Below are 22,269 nucleotides of genomic sequence, written 5' to 3' on the forward strand. Positions count from 1 at the left end.
ATGCTCCCCATAGCTCCCTCACCAACTTTGGTTGCAGCAGTGACCACTCCCCCTGCTGAATCAATATTCAGTTGTTTAGCTATATTGTCTTGTTTTCATTTTTACTTTAATTTTATTACGCGTCTTCTTGTGGCACTATTCTGCCTCATTTTCTTTATACATTGTCTCTTTGTTTTGTTCCCCCCCCCCTTTTTTTTTTCTTGGCCTCACTGTTTTCCTAATGCCACAAACCCACACCCACCTTTTTTTTTCCTGCTTTGTTGCTTTTTTCTATTAATTACCATGAGAAATAGGAGAACACTGTCTGCAATATATAATTTCTCTTAAAATTACCACAAAACCCCAATGTTTTGGCTGTATTTTTATCCAGGAGAATGTGTGCATATCGAAAGAGGTCACTGCTGTATATCTGGAAGAGCAGAGTTCATCTCAGTCTGAGATTTCCTTTTAAAAACAAAATATGCATGAGGACTAGAGAAAAGGAAAGGAGTGTGGGCTTGGGTGAGACAAAACGGCAGAGTCCGTTTACATAGAGTCAAAATGAACCCCAAACTTTTCCATGTGTAATTTGTTTGGTGCAGATGTTCAACAATAGTTAATCATTTTTATCATTCTCCAATAACAAAGGAATTAAACACTATTAGAATAATTTGTTGATCTAATACTGTGAATGTGATTAGCAACATTCTAATTCAGCAGCCTCCCAACAAACAAACAGATCTTGACATGCTTTTTTCTCAAGCAATGAGTATTTATGCCACAGCAGCTTGTCATCATTAGTGAAAACATGAATTAACATGAGAAACTACAGTGGATATACAGATTTACATACTGTTCCATTGTCTCATGTTGGAATAACAATTTAATGCCCAGTAATTCTGCATTAATTACAGGTACATGTAGTAGTAATTAACAAAAAAATAAATAGATCAGGTAAACTGGAAGTACTCGAGTCTGACTTTAAAGGAGACATAGGTGTCTAAATCATTGAGGATTTTGAAAATGTTACCCATAGTTCCCATCTACTACTGTATTGTAGGTATTCAGGATGAAATTCACCCCATGCTGTAGGCCAAAGCTCATAAACAATTAAGTCCTATGTGCGCTTTCAAAATAGAGTTTACCTGGTGCCTGGGTTTTGTGCTGGCACCCTGAAGAAGTCTGATAAATCAGTTACTGGTTTAAAAGTTACTAACTGTATATACACATAGTATATAAAACAGGACCAAAAAAAAGTGAAGGCACACTTCTCATTGATGCTTGCGATGAATTCCTCCCAACTTCTGTTACATCAGGAGTGTACAAGTTTACATTTAAACATAGGTCCTAGCCCTGCAGAGGCTAAATTCCATACTCAAAGATTGCAGTATAACATGACTGCGTGTTTTCGCATGCAACAGCACTAGGGTGCCAAAAGGGCTGCCCCAAGCCCAAAGATCAACTACATAATCATCATTGTTCCCACACAATGGCATAGGCTTTAAGGAAAATGTCTTGTCTTTGTAGGTCCAGCCAGTGCAGGTGAGGGGTTCACTAACAAAGCTGTGAAACAAACTTCCAATGGTATGTAAACATTCTGTTTTGAATTCTACTGAACAGGTCTAGGGCATGATCCAATTCCCCTTGAAATTGGTAGGAATTACCAGCAGTCCCCAGATTACAATGGACTTCAGTGGGAGTTTAATCAGTCCCTAGATTCATCTGAGAACCCAGGATACACTTTCAAAGCACTGTTAGGCTTTAGCTGCATGACTCCACTTGATATCAATAAATCATGCTACTCAATCAGAACTCAGTGTTTTGAAGATTCCTCTTTAATCAACCTGAACGTGACCATTTCTTCCTCTTGTCTATTTATGTGTCAGTTTCATAATCACAAATGTTAGCATTTGGGAGGATGAGGGTTTTTCTGCCTTATTCATAAAACAATATTTTGGGTTACTTAGGAACAAAGACTATTTTATTTATGCTAAAAAGTGTGAAGTGCTCTTTATATGAAGAATATGTTTTCCTTTGGCATAAAGGTGCATCTTCCAGTTATGCAAATGAAGAAGCAGCTTCAAAACAAATGAGTCACGCAGTGCCAAAAAAGAGGACTTTTGATATATCTAATGCATACAGCCACCTTATGAATAAGTGTGCTGGAAAAGTCTTATTCATATTGCTCAGAGATCCAACTGCATGAGTTGCCTTGTTTTTTCCTACAGCAATCATGCATGCTCAGACAAAATATTGTGCCTGCCACTTGTTCCAAAAATTAAATTAAAACCACAAATTTTTAAATAAAACATTTGTTCTAATTAGTTTTCTTTCCAAAAGTCATTCTCTTCTATCTTGAATTGGATGTCCATAGTTTTCTATCCCTGTTTCTTAAAGCTAGTAACCCTAAAGGTCTTGGAGCAGAAATTTAAGTTCCCCATAGCTTTCTTCTATTTTAAGGGCCATATTATTAACGGGCTTCATTAAATGATTCCACGTGGCTTTGAAATGGGGAATGTGTACTTGTAAGTACAGCTGGGTATAAGTTGTGTGCAAATCAGGTTATTAGGCAAGGAAATGCCATTTGAATGGACACATGAAGATGTTTCCAAGCATTAACACGTTTGCCTGGAAATACTGTGAGTAATCTCTCAGAATATATTTGAAAATGTAGCCCACAACACTTAAAGATGTAAAACCAGTAGAGGTGAGGGGCACCAGTGGTGGCTATTCAATGCTGTAGGATCACCCATCCAAAACCAAAATGAAATGCTCCTGAGATTCACAAATAAGAAGAAAAGAAAAGGAAATGCAGGGCAATTGTCAATAGAAATTGCAAATTTATTATCTTGGTAATAACCAATCATTGTAGATTTCCTTAAGTAAATAAATGGTATGCCTAATCATTAATTACTGGGTAATTAAACTGAACAGTGCTAATGCTCATTACCATGTTTCTAGTTGTATTGAAAAACAAAATACTGGTGAACAATTATACCACATGTTTATGAAGTGCCTGTTCGCTGAGGAAATATGGTCATTGCTGTAGCCCTAGCACTGTTGAAGGTGTCAAACATGTTTACACTAAAACAGTATCTTCTCCACCATGTCTTTATTCCTATTAAATCCTGCCATTGTATTAACCAGAGAAAACAGTTCTCTGGTGGCCAACAAATCATTCTGTTTCACTACCCCTTGCTAAACGAAAGCTGATTGGAAGAATGTTACGGGTATCAGGGAGAAAGTGTTTGAGAATCTGGAAGAGAATAAGAGAATGATGATGAAGTTAATAATAGTCCAAGGACCGCCTTTGGAACAGAAACCTGCATACAGACCCTTAAAACATGATCTTACATCCTCTGATATGATACCCTTGTTCAAGTGGAGTTGACCTTACTCTGCAGGCAACCTTACTGACTAGCTAAAAGGTATTGCTCAGCGAGAGCAAGAGTATGAGAATTTGGCTTATATTGAAGGGTAATTCTTGTCCTTTACCAAATAGCTGGAACTCTGATGAATCAAGGAAAGTCTGCAGAATTCTGACCTTCCTTCTTGAGATATGCTGGGATGTGGATATTTCAGGTGAACAGTATTTCTAGACAATGATTCCAACCTCTGCAACAATCCATTGAGCAGTGCCTTCATACAAGGTTATCTAGCTTTTGGGGAAAGACATTCTTTCTAGATTATGAACCTTTAAGTGGTTGTTATAGGAGTTAGTGCTGCTTCCAAGAGTGACTAGAATTTCTCTTCGTGCTGATAAGAGAAATTGGATGAAAGAAGATGAAAATACATTACAAAAATAATAAAACAAATTTTATTATAATTTGAAATATTTTGATAACTGGTTCATTCTATGATTGTGGGTTACAAAAGAAAATACTCTACACTAATTGTGCTATTTCTTGTAGACCGTGCTGTAAGATATTTTCCCTGAAAGAATTAGGCCTTGTTTATGCTAGAAAGTTGAACCACTTTAGCTATACTGGTATGCCCTCTCCTTGTTGGGATGCAGTTGTAGCAGTTTCAAGATGCTTTATACCAGTATATGTATTTCTGTAGGGCAGTGGTTCCCAAACTTGTTCTGCCGCTTGTGCAGGGAAAGCCCCTCAGCCCGCGCCGTGTCCAGCAGCTCCCATGGGCCTGGAGCAGCGAACCGCAGCCACTGGGAGCTGCAATCGGCCGAACCTGCGGACGCAGCAGGTAAACAAACCTACCTGGCCCGCCAGGGGCATTCCCTGCACAAGCGGCGGAACAAGTTTGGGAACCACTGCTGTAGGGGAAGGAGAATAATGATATAAAGCACCTTTTTACCACTATAACTGTATTTATACTAGGGCTTGGACTGGTAAAAGTATATTGATTTAAAAACCCAGACCCCTAACAGTTCTACCATACCAGCATCAATTTCAAGTGTAGGCTAGGCCTTAACCTTAAGCAGTGAGTTTCTTTCACTTAAGCACCCTTGTTTTCCTGAATTTTCATATTAACCTTGCCACATTTTTTAAATGGACCAATATCAGAACATTTATTTTTTCCCCTATCACACACCCTAAACATTGGTTCTAATAACGTGGAACCTGGATATAGAGGAGCAGGGCTCCCTGCATCTGGCCCCCCACTCCAGGGGCCCTTGTGCCCATCCCCAGCTGTGGCCCCAGCCTTGGACCCTTGTCCTGGTGGGCCACCTGGAGACACAGCACTGTTCCCAGCCCCAGATTTTGGGAATGAGGGGGCACAGCCATGGGGTAAGGAGAGGCATGAGATAAAAATTAAAAACTTCTTTCAGCACTTCCACTATTAAGTGTTCCAGTGCCACTGGATTCCATAACAGCATTGTCCGGCTGATTCCACAGGCTTAGCCAGTATGGACCATGCCCTAACCTTTGCCTCTCTCTGCTAACCTAAAGACTACCCAATGCCGTTTTTCAGTCAACTAATAAACCCTACTGTTTTTGAAAAGGCTGCTCAGTGTCACTGCAAATACCTCATTGTGCCCTGAAGGGGTACAGTCCAAGACTAGTGATGGAGTCTGGCTTATCTAGATTTGCTGTAGGGAGCTGCAGAAAGAGACCAGGTTTCAGAGTCTTGGAAGTCACAGACCTCACCTGTGGAACTGTGTGGGTTGTTGGGGCTCAACATACAAAAGAGGTCACTCCCAAGGGTCTGCTTATAGGCTCTGGCTAGACCAGACCCTTTGAATTAGTCACACCAACATTTTCCCATATGGCTCAACTACTCAGCCAATACAGGCATAACTACTGATTTCAGTAAGAACATAAGAATGGTAATAATGGATAAGACCAGTGACCCATGTAGCTCAGTATCCTATCTTCCAACAGTGGTTAGTGCCCAATGCTTCAGACGAAATGAACAGAACAGGGCAATTTATCGAGTGATCCATCCCCTGTCATCCAGTCCTAGCTTCTGGCAATCAGAGGCTTAGGGATGCCCACATCATGGGGTTACATCCCTGACCATCTTGGCTAATAGCTAATATCCTCCATCAATTGTCTATTTCAGGGGTCGGCAACCTTTCAGAAGTGGTGTGCTGAGTCTTTATTTATTCACCCTAATTTAAGGTTTTGTGTGCCAGTAATACATTTTAACATTTTTAGAAGGTCTTTTTCTATAAGTCTATAATATATAACTAAACTATTGTTCTATGTAAAGTAAATAAGGTTTTTAAAATGTTTAAGAAACTTCATCTAAAATTAAATTAAAATGCAGAGCCCTCCGGACCAGTGGCCAGGACCCAGGCAGTGTGAGTGCCACTGAAAAACAAATTACTATGTTTTGACCAACTAACATTTTATCTAACAATTCTCAGTTTGCTCTAGTTCTGATCCAATGTATGCCACATGTATTTCCCCCTTGATTCAGTGAAAAGATGAATCTCTGTGGTTAGATTTTACTTTCACATTTTTAGTGTTTATTTGTATTGCTTCTATTTATCTGCTCTTAAAACCTGGTGTTACAACCATTTTTGTGTCTATCTTTACATTTCTATATTTATCTTCATTTCGACATGCTACAGAAAGTGTAATTTGACACTGTTTCACAAAATAAGTGGGCATTTGTTAGGTGTATCAAACTTTTAGAAAGTATACTAATAATAAATTGTGAGTTTTCCTGGATGGTGGTGGAGCAATAATGAATTAAAAACTGCTATTTCCAAGGTGTAGTTATTCATTCTAATATTACCAATGCTACAGCATGCTTAAACATCCTAACAAACAGAAGCAGGTTGACTTTTGTTCCTTTAGAGAGATAGGGCCAACTCTTCATTGATATAAATCAGTGGCACTCCACTGGGTACACCTAATAAACATTTTCTATCCCTCTTCCCCCCAAGAAAAAGAAAACCAAAAAACGCTGCAAAAGTGAAAAAAGTGCAGGCAGAAGTCCAGCAGCAGAATGTGGGCTATCCAGTATATTGTACTGAATGTAGCATGTGTGATTACCTGCCTTGTGAGTAGGTGTCATATGCATGCCTTTGGTGCAAGAAGCTTGTGGAGTATGGAGTTTTGAGTCCAGAGTGGCTGAACTGAGCTGAACTGTCCCACCCCCAGTTTGACAGCCTCTGTGGCGTTGAGGAGGAAAAAATTATTGGGGAAGGAGAACATAAAGCTGGAGTGGAGAGGAACAATACCATAGTTGGGACCCTCGTACCAAATGAAGTCATGGTATCCTCTCGTGCCAAGGATTCCTCTCCAGGGGAGGGGACCCATTATTAGGAAGAGACAGGTAATTAGAAATATAGATAGTTGTGTTTTGTTATGACTGGGAGAACTGCATGGTGAATTGCCTGCTAGGTGCAAAGGTTCGAGGCTTCTTGAGACATCTAGTCAGACTTTTGTGTAGTGCTGGGGAGGAGTTGGTGGTCATGGTACACACAGGTACCAATGACATAGGGATAAAGTAGGAGAGAGGTTCTGGAATTTGGGCTGCTAGGTAAGAGATTAAAGTCCAGGACCTCCAGTGTAGCATTCTTTGAACTTCCAGTTCATGTGCAGGGTCTCAGTGCATGAATGCGATGATGGTACTCGGAGGAGGGATTTAGGTTTATTAGGAACTGGGGAACCTTTTGGGAAAGGAGGAGTCTACACAGGAAGGATGGGCTCCGTCTAAACCAAAACAGAACCAGATTGCTGGCATATAAAATTAAAAAGGTCATAGAGGAGTTTTTAAACTAAGGGCATGGGGATGCTCATGCAGTCCAGACAGAGAGATCCCTTAGGGGAGGATTTATTAGTGAGAAGAGGCTGCACATTGATAAAGTACAGGTAGGAATTGAAGAGAAACAGTCAAATGAAAGAGTCCCATTCAATTACATCACATGAAGACAGACCAGTAAATATTGACAAATTTTATAAGTATTATATACAAATGCTAGAAGTCTAAATACTAAAATGGGTGAACTGGAGCATCTGTATTAAATGAGGATATTAATATAATAGACATCATAGAAACTTGGTGGAAGGATGATAATTAGTGGGACACAGTAATAGCAGGGTACAAAATATACTACCAACCACAAAAATTACACTTTTGTTTAAAAATGTAAGCTAATTAGACTAAAAAGTTCAGTATCAAAAGTGAAACTTTTTGATTGAGCCAACCCATCCCCCTAAATGTTGGTTATTCCATTTGCGTATATCTTTGAGAATTTGCCTTTTCATTCCAGTACAGGATGGGAACAATTTTTCAAATGTTCAATTTTTTTTTTCCGGGAAAGGACAACCGTTACCTGAGAAGCTCTAGCCAGATCCTCAGCAGGAGTCAATTGGTGTTAACTCCATTGACTTCAACTGTATGGCACTGATGGACATTATTGGAGAATCTGTCCCGTTATTGTAAACACAGCTTAGAATTATAATGCAATTTTTGTAGGCACTGCTATTAGACATTCTCCTTTGAAGAATTAGTCTATAATCATTGGGTATTTTACAGTGAAAAAGACCTGTTTCTCTGAAATGCCTGTCATGTAGTGTTAAGAAATCGGTGGGACTTCAAGGCTGAGCTAATGTTTGTACAGTATCTAGCACAATCGAGCCTGAACCCAATCAGGACCTGTGGGCACTGCTGTACTATAAATATTAAATAATCTCTAAATAGAACCAGCATTTTCCCCCATTACTGTCACCAACTCATGACCTTTGCTTTTCAGCCAAACAAAATTACAACTTTTGCGCATACAAACTGATGGGCTACTGCTGCTTCCAAGTAATTTGAATTGATTTGTGTTGCTTTAATGCATAGTGTTTAATATTTAATGCGCTCTATCTACAATGTCATATCTAAGCTAATTCAAAATGTTCATGTTCTCAGGTATGTAACAGAATTCTTTCAGCTTTACAATATTTATTATATAAATGGTGCGGGATTTTTATTTTTATTGTGGAATAAATCCTTTAAATTGGCTTTCTGGAAAGTAGGGGGAAAATGCAGCTCATAGATAAGAGCACAAAGTCAGTAGCAGTTCATTTCTGCAGGAGACCTAATATTGTCTATGTTTAAAATTTCACTTTTCTGCTCCCACTGATATTGATCAAAATCTTTTCTTTTTATTTTATTTTCAATTACATGTAGACCCTCAAAAAACCTGACAGCAGCAGCTTGCCACAAGTGGATTAAGGAGGATGAAGCGATTATTCCTCTTTTATATGTCTTCTACCAAATTTCATGAAGTGCTTTCATGACCAGAATTGATGAAATTCAGAGCAATATTCCATATTCATGTCAAAAACCATGATATCTTTGCTTATAAAGCAGTTAAACAAGTTGAATATAAAGCAGGCTCAGCTCTGCCCATGACTTACTGTAATTCTTTTCAGACGTCCCAATTTTAAGATTAGCTTCATTCACAGCAATGTCATATAACTGGCATTGGTTTATTTATGCATGTTCAGATTCACTAAACCGTATGACTTCTGCATGATTTAAATACAATCAAATGAGATACTGATACCTTCGATGAATGACTCAGTACGGTAATGGTCATTCTCATCTGGTATAAATTAGCACAGTGCCATTGAAGACTGTGCAGCTATGTAAGTTTTCACTAGCTGAGGATCCAGCTCTGAGTACTTTTTTACTCTGTGACAGAGTGGTCCGGTGGTTTTGCTTTGGCACATGGCCAGGATAGAGTTTAAAAAATGGACAAATTAATAAGATTCATTTCTGAGGTGGCTGGAGAATAACTGATTTGACTTTCTGAAACGATGCTCTGCAAAGTCCATTTAAGATAACCTCGCAGTCCCTTAGAACCTTATCTCTAAGTGTTGTTAGCCTGAGCCACCAAAGAAAAGGAAGATCTAGAATTCATAAAATGTTGGAAAGTTGTAAATCTCCTTTCTGCTTTAAAAGGATAAAACACTGCTTCATAGAAAGGAATTAATATAATATATGACCTACAACAATTGCATGACTGAGTGTTTGGGGCTGCATCACAGACTATGTACTATAGCCACCATGCTGATTCGGTGAAGGATCTATCGGCTATATATGGTATTCATTTATTAGGGAATGGCACAATCTGCTGTGACTGAAGAATTTAATGAGAAAATAATTCCAGTATGAGACATATTTTGGATGACTACATATTTGTCACAATTTCTCTATGGCGTTCATCAGCAGAAGGGGCCGGGGGAACCTTTCCCCCTTTATAAATGTATCCATCTCCTGGGGCGTTCTTAATCTGAATTAGTCTCTTTGTACGGACCAGCTATCCTCTATCAGGCCATCAAAAGGCTGTTAATGAGGCCAGGTGGGTTGGAACAATTCCCTCTTAAAGGGACAGTCCACCCCTCCTCGGCGGTTCTGTGGTTATGGCTGATGAGCCCAGCTTATTTGGGCTCTTTGGGTTGTTTGTAGGTTTAAGCCCCTAAGTTACTGGTCTTCTTGACATATACTAGACCCTGAGAGATCAGATTGCTGGGCCAGGGCCATAGCATAAGAGTCGTAAAGGACTTAGCTTTGTTTTTGGTTTTCACAGTGCAATATGGAGGTGGTATCAGACATCTGAGAATTCTGAGATATTCAGAATACCTGGTTATGATGGGGTATTCACTCCCACACTGGCAATGAAAAGGTTAATGGGAGCCTGAGGGCTCAGCCCACTTTGTGGTGCCCAGAGCGTGTGTTTAGGTACAATTTATTAGCAGAACAAGGTCGGGAGGAGCTGGGTTGTTTTCATAAAGAGTTGATCAAAACAATGATGAGATCCAGGAGGGAGGAAAACTGGAGGTTGCGTAGGTCTTGGAATCGTCTCCTAGGAAGAGACCTCTGGCAGAGGGCCTGGGCCAGGATTGATCCTGAAAATCTACAGGAGTTGCACTGGGCTCCTATAGTGGGCCTTGACAAAGGGGAAAAGACCTCAGGCAGGCAGCCCTGTGGGTTGGTTTTCAGGAAGAGCAGCAAGGAGCTGAGGAGAACCCAGAGACTAAAAGCTGAAGCCTGAGACTTAAGTGGTGTTTGGGTCTATCCAGGGCTTTTTGAGATCTTCTCACCAGCCTCCAACAGAAGTCTAGGAACGTCCTTTCTGTGAAAGAATCATGAGATTGAAGAGGAGCCCAGGAGGGGTGGAAGACGTATTGATGACTAGTGTTGTGTGGGAATTGAGAAGGAGTAGCCTATAGTGTGACTTGGCCAAAGAGCCACACACAACCACAGGGGTCTTGAGGGGGATAAGAGGCAAAAGTGCCACAACACCAGGTTTTGCTATGAAAGGCCACTCTGGAATGGTGAGTATGTTACATTGGTCTTTGTGGATGTTTAAAAAAATAACAAATCTCGAGACCTTTTATTTGCTTGTGACAAAGCCCAAACTCCCACTGATCTTTCTAAGAACCATTGTAACATGTGTCATCTTAAAAGACAGTGCCAGAACTTAAAGATACCATCTTGTTGAATTTTACATTTGAAAGTTTGATCAGTGACAGAATGTGAAAAGTCAAATTTGAGTTCAAATCAAAACTTTTTCCTAGGTTCACTGCGTTTGGAATAATAGGGTCTACATTAGGTATTGTCATCAGCAAAATGTTCCATTGCTGTAATTGACAGCGCAAAACAATGTCAAGGGCTGTTAATATTCCTGAGTTTCTTTAACTATAAGGAAAATCAAAGCTTCGGTTGTGTCAAAAAAAAAAATTAATAGAGACGCATATGTTTCCATGCATCTGGTTCAGGTAAGGCATTGGTAGTATGAATAATTAAAGTTTTTGTCTACCTTAAAAGCTCTATATGTTTAAATTGCTGAGTACAATTTTTCTATGCTCATCACATTTCATCTTCAGTGATGTAATTTGTCACTTTTAAAATGCAGAAAAACACAGGAGTCATGACAAATAAGCTTCTGTTGCTCCGGGTAGTTCAAGGTCTTATTCCTTTATCACTAGACTCACTCTTCTCCTATAGTGTAGTTGGGTGAAAGCTACATGCTGTTAAGAAAAAAAATCCTGATTCTGGCTAATGATATGATGAAATAATTGTTACAAAAGCACCAGATGAAGAATTAAAACAAACTATTAATTCATGGGGGGAGGCATAGCTCAGTGGTTTGAGCATTGGCCTGCTAAACACAGCATTGTGAGCTCAGTCCTTGAGGGGGCCACGTAGGGATCTGGGGCAAAACCAGTACTTGGGCCTGTTAGTGAAGGCAGGGGACTGACTGGACTGGACTCAATGACCTTTTAGGGTCCCTTCCAGTTCTATAAGATAGGTATATCTCCATAAAAAGAAGAGTTCTAATATTAAAAGCCATATATACACTATTAAAAATTCTTTAAATCCTAATAAATCACATGGCAAATAAAGGCATTTCATATTAGAAAAATTTGTTTTCCGTAGTATAGCCTTGTTGGTCCCAGGATGTTAGACAAAAGAGGTGGGTGAGGAAATATCTTTTATGGGCCTAACTTCTGTTGTTGAGAGAGGAGTTTACACGGGCCCTGAAGAAGAGTTCTGTGCAAAGGTTCTCTCTCACCAACAGAAGTTGGACCAATTAAAAAAATATTACCTCACCCACTTTCTCTCTAAATTTATGGGGATCTACTGTATGTACGAACAACTAAATTCTGCATCTACTAAAGTCAGTTGCAAAACTCCACTGACCTCAGTAGTACAGGATCTAATTTTATGGGAGCTGTGTAGTACCCTACCAGAAGAACTGCTAAAACATTTTAGTTGACACTTTTTCAATGAAAAACCACTTTTTTGACATAAGTGGATGTTTTGCAAAATCTTAAAATATATGCATGCACACACATAAATATATATATATACACCTACATAAATACACACACTTTTTTTTTTTTGTGGGAGTGGAGGGGAAAACAACATTTTCCCAACAAGCCGTATCTGTCTTTATAGGGGTGTGGCTTTTGTCCCTACTTGGATGAATGTTTGCCACTGCATGTAATCTAGGTTGAAGGTTAAGGGTCATTATGTCATTCTTACACCAATGTAATTCTATTGTCTCCCTGGAGTTACACCACTGTAAAATCGGTATAAATGGAAGATTAGGTCCAAAAATACTTTATCCTAGTTCATCCAAAATGTCGAACTGCTTGTTTCACCATATGGGAAAGTCCCTGAAAATACATTATGGGGTCCCTGATTCATCCTATTTCCCATCTAGACATAAAGTAACAGGGTCTATTATGACATATTTACCAACTTTAATTAATGTACCTCTTCTTCAAAGAGACTATCTCAACTAATTTAGAAGAGCAATTTTTGTAATTTGCCTTTATTTTTAAAAAGTCTTCATGCTACAGTCTGTTTCTTATTTCTGTCACCAATCATAGTGCAGACCTGTCATAAGGGTTGGAGATCCCTATAGACAAAATTAAACTTTTTTTAGAAAGAATTAATCTTTTCAGCTCTTAAGGACAAGTTTGCATTATGCCTTGTGGCACTAAGAAAAAATGCTGTCAATAAGATAAGTGTTTTAGAATTCTACACCTCTACCCCGATATAATGCGACCCGATATAACACAAACTCGGATATAACGTGTTAAAGCTGTGCTCCGGGGGGGCGGGGCTGTGCGCTCTGGCAGATCAAAGCAAGTTCAATATAACACGGTTTCACCTATAACACGGTAAGTTTTTTTGGCTCCCGAGGACAGCATTATATCGGGGTAGAGGTGTATATTGAAATGATTGCGGGGGAGGGGATAATATTCCACCTAGGAAAGTTCAAATTTCCCTTTCCCATCCACCTTCTTAAATTTCCTTAGGGAATAAAATGACTAAGGGTCAAATTCTGCATTCAGTTATAGTGGTGTAAATCTGGAGAAACCTCAGTGATTTCACTTGTATCACAACTTCAGGATAATCTGGTTTTACATCAATGTAACTGAGAGCTAAGTTTGTCTCTAAATATAGACATAGAAGTTAAGTGAATTCATTTTAAGTTTTCCTCTGTCTTATGTTCTGGCATTCATGTCCATTCTATGTATTTGGGAAGGAGTTTTCTGAGGCTGAGTTTTCCACATAGTTGAATATGAATTTACTGACATATTGCAACACACTTTGCAATCTGAAAATGCCCTTTGTCTTCAAGAATCTGCATTTGAAGTAGTCCTTGAATCTCATCATCAGTTGTTATTCCCCCTAGGTGACAGATGTTACAGTGATGGGAACTATATTAGAACCAAGATTGTTTTATGGTTAATTTCTGAGTTTCATTTGTCCAAAACTGATACTTTTCCTTGTTCAATTTTAAGATTGGTGGTTTCTTCTTGCAATTTCCAGTATTCAGTAGTGGTGTTGCCCTAGATGACTGGATCATAAAGATACAGTTTGACCCAGACCTTTCTAGCATCTGGGACCCAGTTTGGTGAAATACTTCTGGTACGGAACATATTCTCAAAAGGAACCTCAAGAAACAATATCTGCCTAAGGGTGCATTGGAAGTACAGCACATTATGTCCGTGGGAATCTGCCAAAACCCTGTTGATGTATGTAATTTGCTGAAGAGTTTAATTCCTGCCATCTCCTATTAAAATGTTTTGTGGTGGTGGTCAGCTCTTTGGAGTCAATCTTCCCCCTTTCTCTTCTACAATTACTAAAGAGTGAACCTAGTCTGTAGTATTTCACTGACTGAGTTGTTGGGTTTTATTTACTTAACAAGAAATAAGCTATAGAACAACAAACACACAGCACTTACACTGCTGCAATTAAAGCTGATGGAAAATTTCCTAGTGGAACACTTTCCCCCCCCCCCCATTGCCTATTTCTCAAAATGCACATAGCCCACAGCAACATGTCAATTTTGACAACATTTTGTTTTGAGAAAATGGGACCCTTTTTTTAATTGCTTTTCATTTTGAAATGTATTTGGTATAATATAAATAAAATATAAAACAAATCAAAATGAAACATTTTGACTGTATCCAACAAAATATTCCGATTGGCCACAAATGAGGGTTTTTTCCCCCCGAAAAATCTCATTTTGCAGGAAACTTCAACATTTCAACTTTTTGTTCCCATTTGGAACATTTTTTTTTTTTATGATGGAATTTCCTGTGGAACCAGTTCTAGTTGTGAACTAGCCTGGCTGTATTCTCTCCCTCTCTGTCTCCACAACTAACCCCTCTTTCGTACATGCGTGTCAGTAGCACCAGTGTGGTGCTACAAACTCCAGCAGGAGTTTATGTAATAAGTCTTCTGCTGTAAAGCTTAAGCTAGAATGCAGTTGTGTCCCTTACCTGCTTCGCTGCCCATCTGTGGATGGAGTCTGCACTCTCCTATTACAATCCTGAGAGTTGCAGCCTAATAATATTACATCAAATAATTCAGAGTTTCTTTTTGCCTGTCACAAGTGTCTTCTAGAATATTGGAGAATGGTGAATAATACTTTGAGCAGGAGGGGGGGTCAAACATGTCTGTCAAGTTGGTGTAATATTCTCTAAGTGAAATAAAAATGCATGATCTGATTTTCTTCATCTTGTGTCTTAATAGAAAGAAGGGGTATGGAGGTGAGGAGAAGGGGATCAAGTAAATTGATTTCACCCAGTCAAAACAATGTGATTCATTCATTAACGGAGACTCTTCACTTCTTTGATAAACCGACTTGCTTGATAGAGATTTCTCTACTCAGCTAATTGGGCTTTCATTTATCATAGTCAAGATAAAAATCTTGTTTAGATGGATCACATCGGGGTGTCTATAAAAGTTTTATCACTACCAACATCTCTTAGAATGTATCTGCTGAAACATGGAAAGTGCAGTATACAGGGATATAGAAAAGAAACCTTGCGTAGCATCTGAATCATGATGACATGGTTCTCACATCTGGTACAGAAAGTCCATCAAAATATTTCATTGACCTGATGCCCTAAAGATGCATATTTCTACCGAGCTATCTCAGTTCTGACTTGGTCTTTAAAAGCCAGTTCCTCTGCTCATGTGAATTGGTGTGGCTAACTCAGGGTAATAGGGCACCCTGAAGAACAGCTACAACTGACTGATGAAATAACAGGATCTTACTTTTGCCATTAAGAAGAGGACAGTCCAGCTATTAAAATGAAACAATCTAAGAGGAGCTAGCACCTCAGCATGATAACCAATTAAATGTATAATTACAGTGAGTGTTGAGCCACTCCATTGATCTGATTGGCTGAACACTCCTAAACGCTTTGTTATAGAATGAGATTGAGAGGCACATTTTCAGCACATTTCAGAGGGTGAGAGGAATTAAGCCTATCACTTGCATTCTTGTTAATGAGTGATGCGTGTTCAATTCCCGAAGCATCCCATTTAAATTATCAACCATGCTCCCAGGGGGCTGTTTGAGCATCCCTTGTGGAACTCCTCAGACATACCTGTACTGTTAGATTAACAACAATTTGTCACTGTTGTAGCTCTCTGGGTATTGGTGGACAAGAATCATAGTGCAATTGTTCCGATTGTATTGTGATACCATGTCCTCAAAAGCAGTGTTTAAAAAAAGGGATGAAATTTTAGCTTCTTTGAAGCCATTGACAAAACTCCCATTGACTTCAATGGCACCAAGATTTCACCTGAGATTTTTCAAAAGAGCCTAGGGCTGGATTTTAAAGAATTCAATTTACAAGCAGGACCAGATTTTAAACAACACTCTGCTTCTATTTAGGCACCTAAAAAAAGTCCAGATTTTTTTAAAATACTGAGTACCCAGGAGCTCCCATTGTGGTGACTCAGTCAGATTTTCAGTAGAGCTCAATGCTCGACATCCTGAGCTCTTTGAAAAACTGTCAACTTGTTTGAGCACTTCTGAAAATGGGCACAGAGCGCTTCTGAAATCTGACCCTAATTTTTTCTATGTCCTCTAATGGAGTGGTTCTCAACCTTTCCAGACTACTGTACCCCTTTCAGGAGTCTGATTTGTCTTGTGTACCCGCAAGTTTCACCTCACTTAAAAATTACTTGCTTTCAAAATCAGACATAAAAATGCAAGTGTCGCAGCACACTATTCCTAAAATGGCCTACTTTTGCATTTTTACCATATGATAAAATAAATCAATTAGAATATAAATATTGTACTTAAGTGTCTGTGTATAGTATACAGAGCAGTACAAACAAGTCATTGTATGAAATGTTAGTTTTTACTGACTTTGCTCGTGCTTTTTATGTAGTTTGTTGTAAAACTAGGCAAATATCTAGATGTGCTGATGTACCTTCTGGAAGACCTCTGCCTACCCCCAGGGGTATGTATACCCCTAGTTGAGAGCCATTACTCTAATGTGTAGGATTGCTTCCCCTGGTAATATCCTGTTTGTAAAAAATTATCACAATCCAGTACTACTCCAGAAAACTGCAGCTAAAATAGTTGTATTATTGGTTGTCTTCAAGGGGAAATTACTCACCATGGAAAAAATGATAGTCAAAGTTTCTTACTGCTTATCTAGCTGTGTTTTCTGGGGCACATGTTCTCATTAAGGGCCTTGTAAATTGTATGTTTGTTTGAAATATATGGTCCAGCTACTAGATTTCTTTGTGTGTCAGAGTTCCAGGGTGGATATGGTCTTTGTTAAACAATGAGACAGCTGGGATTCAAGCTGTGTGGAAGATGGTTTACTTGTTTTAGTTAATAAATGCCTCCTGTTTTAAGAGGGACGGTGACCCTGTATGTTGTGATGGGTCTGATACAAATCCGATCGAAGTGAATGGAAATTTAATGAGATGCTAAACTCCCCCAACTCCTGTGACATTCAGAATCAGTCCCTAATTAAGGACACGTTCAAAATATCCCTCAGTACTTTGCTGTAGCTCTCCGGTGGTTTGGTGATTTTTCTGGGCCCATCCTTAAAGTCATGACGTTCTTGGCTCTGTTGCTTCCTCCCGGAGCATGCAGTCAGGGAGCTGCAGGATATGGCTTTGTGTGGATCCCTCTTCAGGAAGACAGAAGCACTGTGCTGTTAATTTAACTGCTGTAACTTGGGCATAATTTGAGGACAATGTCAGTTTATTTGGATTATATTTTCTCATTCATTTTCAAAGTGGCCAGACCCTAGCTACTCCACAGGCAAAATCACTGCTGCTGGTGATTTTGGATGGTAACCAAAAACCCATCAGAGCTCAATAATAATTTGCATGTATATGGGGACTTTCATCTGAAATCTGTGATGAATATGCATTAAGGAATTAAGCCTCATGACATCCATGTGAGATCAGTGAACATTAATATTCCTATTTTTAAAGACGGAAGCAGAATTAATGAAAGGTAACATGATTGACCAAGGCCGCCCAAAAATGGCAGCACTTGGGGGTGAAGGGGGAACAGAACTCCTGACTCCCAGTGTACTGTCTATTCTATGCAATTATAAGGGTGTGTTGTTTTCTGTGGCTGATATCATAGAAGATTAGGGTTGGAAGAGATCTCAGGAGGTCATCTAGTCCAACCCCCTGCTCAGAGCAGGACCAATCCCCAACTAAATCATCCCAGCCAGGGCTTTGTCAAGCCAGCCCTTAAAAACCTCTAAGGATGGAGTTTCCACCACCTCCCTAGGTAACCCATTCCAGTGCTTCACCATCCTCCTACTGAAATAGTGTTTCCTATTATCGATCCTAGACCTCCCCCACTGCAACTTGAGACCATTGTTCCTTCTTCGGTCATCTGCCACCACTGAGAAGAGCCTATTTCCATCCTCTTTGGAACCCCCCTTCAGGTAGTTGAAGGCTGCTATCAAATCCCCTCTCACTCTTCTCTTCTGCAGACTAAATAAGCCCAGTTCCCTCAGCCTCTCCTCATAAGTCATGTGTCCCAGCCCCCTAATCATTTCCGTAGCCCTCTGCTGGACTCTCTCCAATTTGTCCACAACTTTTCTGTAGCAGGGGGACCAAAACTGGATGCAATACTCCAGATGTGGCCTCACCACTGCTGAATAGAGGGGAATAATCAATTCCCTCAATCTGCTGGCAACACTTCTACTAATGCAGCCCAATATGCTGTTAGCCTGCTTGGCAACAAGGGAACACTGTTGACTCATATCCAGCTTCTCGCCCACTGTAATCCCCAGGTCCTTTTCTGCAGATCTGCCGCTTAGCCAGTTGGTCCCCAGCCTCTAGCAGTGCAGGGGATTCTTCCGTCCTAAGGACTCCGCACTTGTGCTTGTTGAGCCTCATCAGATTTCTTTTGGCCCAATCTTCCAATTTGTCTAGATCACTCTGGACCCTATCCCTACCTTCCAGTGTATCTACCTCTCCCCCCAGTTTACAGTCATCCACAAACTTGTAATCCATCCCATCATCCAGATTATTAATGAAGATGTTGAACAAAACTGGCCTCAGGACCGACCCCTGGGGCACTCCGCTTGATACCAGCTGCCAACTAGACATCGAGCCATTGATCATTACCTGTTGAACTTAATGATCTAGCCAGCTTTCTATCCACCTTATAGTCCATTCATCTAATCCATACTTTTTAAACTTGCTGGCAAGAATTCTGTGAGAGACCATATCAAAAGCTTTGCCAAAGTCGAAATATATTATGTCCATAGCTTTCCCCATGTCCACAGAGCCAGTTATCTCATCATAGAAGGCAATCAGGTTGGTCAAGAATGACTTGCCCTTGGTGAATCCATGTTGCCTGTTCCTGAGCACCTTCCTCTCCTCCAAGTGCTTCAAAAGGGATTCCTTGAGGACCTGCTCCATGATTTGTCCAGGGACTGAGGTGAGGCTGACTGGTTTGTAGTTTCCCGGATACTACTCCTTCCCTTTTTTGAAGATGGGCATTATATTTGCCTTTTCCCAATCATCCGGGACCTCCCCCAGTCGCCACAAGTTTTCAATGATAATGGCCAATGGCTCTGCAATCGCATCAGCCAACTCTCTCAGCACCCTCGAATGCATTAGATCTGGCCCTATGGACTTGTGCATGTCCAGCTTTTCTAAATAGTCCTTAACCTGTTCTTTCACCATTATGTGAGGTATGCGAGAGGCCTTTTGCAAGTTATCCTTGCTGAGAGGTTGTTTGTTGTTACCCTGTGGAAAAGCAAAACACCCAGTCCTGTGAGCTAACCACTGGACAGTATACCCTACTTGAAGCGAGAGATTATTTTTGTTTTGATGGTGACAGCTGAGACATGCTGTCCATTAGCTTTGAAATGGCTTGTTTAGTAGCTTTTTCTCCAGGTTTAGCTACTAAAGAACATGGAGGATTTACACACTTCATACACTGCAGTGTAGATGTGGGAGCCACTGTGTGGGTGTGTATAAAGACCAAGTAGGATATATATCCTGGGGATTCAGGTACTTAGGGCTCAGGTCATTTGCCTAAGCTCTGCATTACCATCTACACTCCCAATTTTACCCATGCTAGCTGGCTGTGCATTGTCGTACTCTACATGTGAGTAGATGTACCTTTACTGCATGTCTGTACAGAGCCCGGCACAATGAGGCCTTGATCTGACTTGGGGCATCTAGGTATGACTCTGATATAACTAATAAATCATCACTTCCACTTTCCGTATCTATTTTCCAGTTTTTACATTTGGGGATAATACCAATCTCCTTGGTAAAGGACTTTGAGATCTACTGCTGAAAACTGCTACATAAAAGGCGCTTGTATTATGTCTATCAGTCTATTGGAAAGGAAATCAGAAACTCATATGAGAGATACATAGCAGAGATGCTTCACACAGAATAAGGTTATTTTTTAATTTAATTTTATTTTATTTTAAAAAAGGGTCTTAGGCACATGTCTCACACAAGGGATAAAAACAACTTCCTGAATGCTATTCTTGCAAAGTTGATCATTCAAACATTAGAGAACTGGGGCTAGAGAAAACATTGGCACGACTAATTAACACAAAATAAGATAATGATTGATTGGATTTTGATGGATTCTGGTAAAACCATAGTATAGGGTGGGATTATAAAAACTGGATTAGAAAATGAAATCCCATATAATGTGAGAGAGGAGTTACAGCCAAGGAGATAATGAAAAATAACAGCAGCTAAGACAGAAACTGGTAACATCCAACTAATTGTAAGTGGGAAATCATTGCATTAAATCTGAACTTTGAGAATTCATTGTTGCCAGAGGTACAGAATACTTGCTTCTTAATAGAAATAGGCTCAACACACAGACTCTTAGGCCTTGTCTACACTACGAGAGTAGTTCGATTTTACTTAAATCGAATATTTGGAATCGATATTGCAAAGTCGAACGTGTGTGTCCACACTAAGGACAGTAATTCGACTTTGTGAGTCCACACTAACGGGGAAAGCGTCGACATTGGAAGCGGTGCACTGAGGGCAGCTATCCCACAGTTCCCGGAGTCCCCGCCGCCCATTGGAATTCTGGGTGGAGCCGCAAATGCCTTCTGGGTAAAAAAAAAAGGGGCCAGGGTGCTTTTGGGTAACTGTCGTCATCCGTCCATCACTCCCGCCCTCCCTCCCTCCCTGAAAGCGCCGGCGGGAAATCATTTCGCGCACTTTTCAAGTCATTGACAGCGCGGACGCCACAGCACTGTGAGCATGGAGCCCACTGCAACCATCGCTGCAGTTGTGGCCGCTCTCAACGCCTCGCAGCTTATCATACAGGTTGCCCTGAGGCAGATGCAGAAAAGTCAGGCGAGGAGGCTACGTCAACGCGGTGATGACCTGAAGTCTGAGAGTAGCACAGACCTCTCAGAAAGCAGGGGACCCAGCGCCGAGGACATCACGGTGGCAATGGGTCATGTTGATGCTGTGAAACGGCGATTCTGGGCACGGGAAACAAGCACTGAGTGGTGGGACCGCATAGTGCTGCAGGTCTGGGATGAATCACAGTGGCTGCGAAACTTCCGCATGCGGAAGGGAACTTTCCTTGAACTTTGTGAGTTGCTGTCCCCTGCCCTGAAGCGCAATGACACCCGGATGCGACCAGCCCTGACTGTCCAGAAGCGAGTGGCCATAGCCCTCTGGAAGCTTGCAACGCCTGACAGCTACCGGTCAGTCGCGAGCCAGTTTGGGGTGGGCAAATCTACCGTGGGGGTTGTTGTGATGCAAGTAGCCAAGGCAATCGTTGATGTACTGCTGCCAAAGGTAGTGACCCTGGGAAACTTGGAGGCGATCATAGATGGCTTCGCAGCGATGGGATTCCCAAACTGCGGTGGGGCCATAGATGGAACTCACATCCCTATCCTGGCACCGGACCACCAGGCCAGCCAGTACATTAACAGAAAGGGCTACTTTTCCATGGTGCTGCAAGCACTGGTGGACCACAGGGGACGTTTTACCAACATCAATGTCGGATGGCCGGGCAAGGTTCATGACGCTCGTGTTTTCAGGAACTCTGGTCTGTTTAGACGGCTGCAGCAAGGTATTTACTTCCCGGACCACAAAATAACTGTTGGGGATGTGGAGATGCCTATAGTCATCCTCGGGGACCCAGCCTACCCGCTAATGCCCTGGCTCATGAAGCCCTATACAGGTGCCCTGGACACTGAAAAAGAACTCTTCAACTACCGGCTGAGCAAGTGCAGAATGGTGGTGGAGTGTGCTTTTGGACGTCTCAAGGGGAGATGGAGAAGCTTGCTGACTCGCTGTGATCTCAGCGAAACCAATATCCCCATTGTTATAGCAGCTTGCTGTGTGCTCCACAATCTCTGTGAGAGCAAGGGGGAGACCTTTATGGCGGGGTGGGAGGTTGAGGAAATTAGCCTGGCTGCTGATTACTCACAGCCAGACAGCCGGGCGATTAGAAGAGACCAGCGGGAAGCGCTGTGCATCCGGGAGGCTTTGAAAGCAAAGTTCCTGAGTGAGCAGGGTAACCTGTGACTTTCTAATTTTGTGTACAGAGAAGCCTTCACCCCACTT

The sequence above is a fragment of the Trachemys scripta genome, chromosome 9 (assembly GCF_013100865.1).
Source record: "Trachemys scripta elegans isolate TJP31775 chromosome 9, CAS_Tse_1.0, whole genome shotgun sequence".
Lineage (NCBI taxonomy): Eukaryota > Metazoa > Chordata > Testudines > Emydidae > Trachemys > Trachemys scripta.